The sequence below is a fragment of the Solanum stenotomum genome, chromosome 8, assembly GCF_019186545.1.
Source record: "Solanum stenotomum isolate F172 chromosome 8, ASM1918654v1, whole genome shotgun sequence".
Classification (NCBI taxonomy): Eukaryota; Viridiplantae; Streptophyta; class Magnoliopsida; order Solanales; family Solanaceae; genus Solanum; species Solanum stenotomum.
Genome location: NC_064289.1, coordinates 53,067,029 through 53,072,493, shown reverse-complemented (window position 1 = coordinate 53,072,493; position 5,465 = coordinate 53,067,029). Strand labels below are relative to the sequence as shown.

Here is a 5,465-nt window from a genome sequence, read left to right as displayed (position 1 = left end):
TCTGGGAAGCACCTTTTTGTTGTATGCTCGTGCCATTCTTTTCTGCTACAATTGTCCATGACATACTGATGTCAATCGCTTCTCATCAATCAAACTTAATTGCTCCAAGCGTGTTCTGATCCACTCATCATCATCAATTTCAGCCTCTACAACAATCCGCAGGGATGGAATCTCAACCTCTGCAGGTATAACTGCCTCAGTCCCATATACCAGCGAATAGGGGTGGCACCCACTGACGTACGAACTGTAGTGCGATAACCCAACAAAGCAAAAGGCAATTTTTCATGCCATTGTCGAGAACTTTGCACCATTTTACGAAGTATCTTTTTAATATTTTTGTTGGCTGCTTCTACAGCCCCATTTGCTTTTGGGCGATAAGGAGTCGAATTTCGATGTTCAATCTTAAATTGACGGCATACCTCTTGCATTAAGTGACTGTTGAAATTTGCAGCATTATCGGTAACAATTGCCTTTGGAATACCAAATCGACAGATGATGTTGAAATGAATGAAATCCACAACGACCTTCTTAGTTACTGACTTGAAAGTTACTGCTTCCACCCACTTTGTAAAGTAATCAATGGCCACCAGGATGAACCTATGACCATTCGACGCTTTTGGTTCTATTGGTCTAATCACATCCATTCCTCATGCCACGAAAGGCCATGGAGCAGGCATCGCATGCAACTCGGAGGGAGGAGAATGTATCAAATCACTGTGTATTTGACATCCATGACACTTACGAACGAATCGTATAGAATCTCGCTCCATGGTGAGCCAATAATAACCTGCTCGAAGTATCTTCTTTGCCAGAACATATCCATTCATGTGAGGTCCACAAACTCCTGAGTGTACTTCAATCATAATGGTTGAAGCCTCTTTAGCATTTACACATCTTAGAAGACCCAAATTAGGTGTTTTCTTGTATAATATGCCTCCGCTTAAGAAAAAACCTCTAGCTAGTCGTCGAATAGTCCTTTTTTGATTACTAGTGGCATTAGTAGGACATTCTCCGGACTGAAGATATGTTTTAATATCATGGAACCAAGGTTTACCGTCAAATTCTTCCTCCACCATGTTGCAATAAGCATGCTGATCACGAATCTGTATGTACAAAGGGTCGATATGAGCTTCGTCAGGATGTTGGAGCATCGAAGATAAAGTTGCCAATGCATCAACAATCTCATTATGAACTCTAAGAATGTGTCTAAACTTTATTGACACAAACCGTCGACAAAGATCTTGTAAACAATGTTGATATGGTATGAGCTTTGGGTCACGAGTCTCCCATTCTCCTTGAATTTGATGGACCAGTAAATCTGAGTCTCCTAGCACTAGCAACTCTTGGATGCCCATGTCAGCAGCTAACCTCAAACCCAAGATGCAAGTCTCATACTCTGACATATAATTGGTACAATAGAATCTAAGTTGGGCTGTTATAAGGAAGTATTCCCCTGATTCAGACATAAGAACTGCTCCTATCCCAACTCCCTTCTTGTTAGTAGCACCGTCAAAGAACAACTTTCATCCTTGATCCTTACTATGAATAACTTCATCGATACATGATACCTCTTCGTCTGGAAAGTAGGTCTTAAGTGGTTCATATTCATCATCAATAGGGTTCTCTGCCAAATAATCTGCCAAGGCTTGAGCCTTCATTGCGGTCCGCGTTACATAGATAATGTCAAACTCTGTGAGTAATATTTGCCATTTCGCAAGCCTACCCGTGGGCATGGGCTTTTGAAAAATATATTTTAACGGATCCATATGAGAAATGAGATTAGTAGTATAAGATGAAAGATAGTGCTTCAACTTCTGTGCTACCCAAGTTAGGGCACAACACGTTCTTTCGAGAAGGGTGTACTTCGATTCATAAACGGTAAATTTCTTGCTGAGGTAATAAATGGCCTGCTCTTTCTTCCAAGTGCCATCATGCTGACCCAATACACATCCAAAAGAATTATCCAGTACTGACATATATAATATCAATGGTCTGCCCGGCTCGGAAGGAACCAACACAGGGGGATTCGATAAGTAATTCTTAATCCTTTCAAAAGCCTCTCGACATTCTTCGATCCACTCGACTGTGACATTCTTTTTTAACAACTTAAAAATGGGCTCGCAAGTTGTTGTGAGTTGAGCAATGAATCTACTGATGTAGTTTAACCTTCCTAGAAGGCTCATAACCTCAGTTTTATTCTTTGGAGGTGGCAGTTCCTGAATGACTTTTATTTTTGAAGGATCTAACTCGATACCTCGTCGACTGACTATAAACCCCAAAAGCTTTCCTGACGGTACTCCAAATACACATTTTGCAGGATTAAGCTTGAGATTATACCTGCGAAGCCTTTCGAAGAATCTTCTTAAGTCTTGCACATGATTTCACTGTTTTTTTGATTTAGTGATCACATCATCCACATAAACTTCGATTTCTTTATGCATCATATCATGAAACATGGTTGTCATTGCCCTCATATAAGTTGCTCCCGCATTTTTTAACCCAAATGGCATGACTCGATAACAATATGTACCCCATTGTGTGATAAAAGACGTTTTTTCTACGTCTTCATCATCCATAATAATCTGATGATAACCCGTATAGCAATCCACAAAAAATGCAATCTCATGTTTAGCACAATTGTCCAACAAAATATGGATGTTGGGCAAAGGAAAGTCATCTTTTGGACTCGCTTTGTTCAAATCACGATAATCAACACACATTCAAACTTTGCCGTCTTTCTTAGGGACAGGTACAATGTTGGCTAACCAAGAAGGATATTGAGCGACTCGAATGACTTTGGCCTCAAGTTGCTTTGTGATTTCCTCTTTAATTATTACACTCATGTCAGTTTTAAGCTTTCTCAACTTTTGCTTTACTGAAGGGAACTTAGGATCAATCGGCAACTTGTGAACCACCATGTCAGTGCTTAATCCAGGCATGTCATCATAAGATGACGCAAAAACATCCTTGTAATCAAAAAGAGCCTGGATTATATCCTCCTTTTGATGTCGAGCATGTACGCTTATCTTAGTCTCTTTAATATTTTCATGATCCCCTAAATTTATCGTCTCAGTTTCACTCATATTTGGGTTTGATTTATTCTCAAAAGATTTGAAATCCCTGCTTACTTCTTCAAATACTTCATCTTTCTCATATTCGATTTCTTGACTTATTATTTCAGGATTAGGTCGAAGATTAGATTGGATTTTCAGATCCGGTGAAAAATTCTGCATGCATGTCATATCACTAGAATCGGCATAGAAAGAACTGTATAGAAGAAAACAAAATAAATATATTAGACTAAAATAAAAACACAATTACATCCTATTGAAAAGGAAAATAGAGAGTTTGAAATAAAACGACGAGACAAAATCCGAATTACAACCCTTGAATAAATCGAATGACAAAAAGAAAAACAAGACAGACTACTAAGACTCATTATTAATGGGGAGAGGAGTAGCCTCCCAATTGTTTAGCTGAACATCAGGACCAATGAATTTCACATCTCTATCGCTAGTGCCTTCTCCGAGTTCAACCATATCAGCCTCGACAAATAAATCTTGAAAATAATTGATCAATTCTTCGTGAACCTCCGACACTGGCTCTGGGAGTAGTGACTCAGAAGATTTTATTGTACGGGCTATGTTGAAAGATTTGTATATGGGTCGTATAGGCTTGGTAAGTGACCATACATCTCACCTCTGCTTTTTGGCTTTCATTTTGTCCTCGACTCTAGGCTTATATCCTAAGCCAAAAGTACCAAGACTCTTTCGTGGACTCACCGGATAAGCTCTCCCTTGCAAGAAGATCCCCAAGCCTTTACCTGGTTCAAAACCATGCTTCAGCATTTCATTTACCATCATCACGGATGCCATGGGCAGTTGTGGTTTTGAAATGAGATTCCCCTTGAGGATATGCTCAACAACCACTACCTCAAAACCTTGATAAACCAATGCCTCATTATCATTATTCGCCTTGATAAAAGGGAGGGAAGGGTCTTTGTAGACTGACAGATCCCCTCACCATGAACAATCACTTCTTGTCGGTAGTATTCAAACTTAATCATTTGATGCAACGTAGATGGGACTGCCTCAGCTCCATGCACCCATGGTCTTCCCAACAATAGATTGTAGGATGCATTGATATTCAGTACTTGAAAATTCACGGTGAAATCGACAGGCCCTATTTTCAGTATGAGCTCTATCTCTCCAATGGCATCTGTTTTGGACCCATCAAAAGCCCTAACACATACGTTGTTGGGTCGTACCCTTTCAACATTAACATTCAATTTTTGTAGAGTTGACAAGGGACAAATATTTGCCCCAGACCCTCCGTCAATTAGAACTCGAGTGACATATGAAAGCTCACACTTTACAGTGATATGGAGGCCTTGGTTATGTCCCGTACCTTCCACTGGTAGTTCATCATCTGAAAAGGTGATACGATTTACTTCAAAGATTCTCCCAGCAATCTTCTCTAACTGACTCACTGTAACTTTATTAGGAACATGTGCTTCGTTCAGAATCTTCATTATAGCTTTACGATGTTCATCTGAATGTATCAACAATGACAACAAAGAGATTTGGGCTAGAGTTTTCCTTAACTGTTCCACAATAGAGTAGTCTGACAATTTCATCTTTCTTAAGAACTCTTCTGCCTCCCCTTTAGTGACTGGACTTTTAACTTGCATTTGGTCATTTTGATTCTTCCTTAATTCAGCCGGGGCATAGCATCTTCCCGAACGAGTCATTCCTCCTATTTCATCTACTTCTTCATTGATTTCTTTCCCTTTGTATGTCACGACGGTTGGCTCATAATTCCAAGGGACAGCCTTGGGGTTAGTCATTGGAAGTTGGGACACTGGCCTAATGATCACAGGTGGAGTATAGGCTCCTTGCACGATCAAGATAGGCTTGTATGGCCCTCTTGGAACAACCAATCTTGCCTCTCTCTGACTTGCCCAAACATCTTTAAGTGCTCCTTTCACAGTTAGGATAGGTATGTTTGATGGGCTTAACTTTTTCAACGTTCTTTCTGCCTCTGAAGGCACCATTTTTGTCAAGTCAACAACATTCGCCGAATTTTCCATGCCAGTTCCAACCTTAAGGATTGGCTTGTATGGGACTGCAACTTCTTCGCAACCCTTCATCATTTCTAACATGTTTGTTTCAGTATGCCTGGGTAGTGGATTTTGATTGATGTTTGGTCCATTTGGGTTTTCAACGATAATTCGATGAGTATCGATCAAATTTTGAATCGCCTTTTTCAAGTACCAACACCTTTCTATGTTGTGCCCTGGGGCATCAGAACAATAAGTGCAGTGTTGAGAATAATCTAGATTTCTCGGGGGAGGATTTGACATCTTTCTTTCAATAGGGCTCAAAACATTCAACTTCCTTAATTTTTTAAACAAGCTAGCATATGATTCTCCAATAGGGGTGAATTCATCCTTAGCTTCATTTCCC

At 39.9% G+C, this 5,465-nt stretch overlaps 1 pseudogene; it reads right to left on the bottom strand.

Annotated features, from left to right (window-relative positions):
* Positions 1-5,149, bottom strand: part of LOC125872034 (uncharacterized) — a 5,450-nt pseudogene extending 301 nt beyond the window's left edge.
* Between the last annotated feature and the right edge of the window lie 316 nt (positions 5,150-5,465).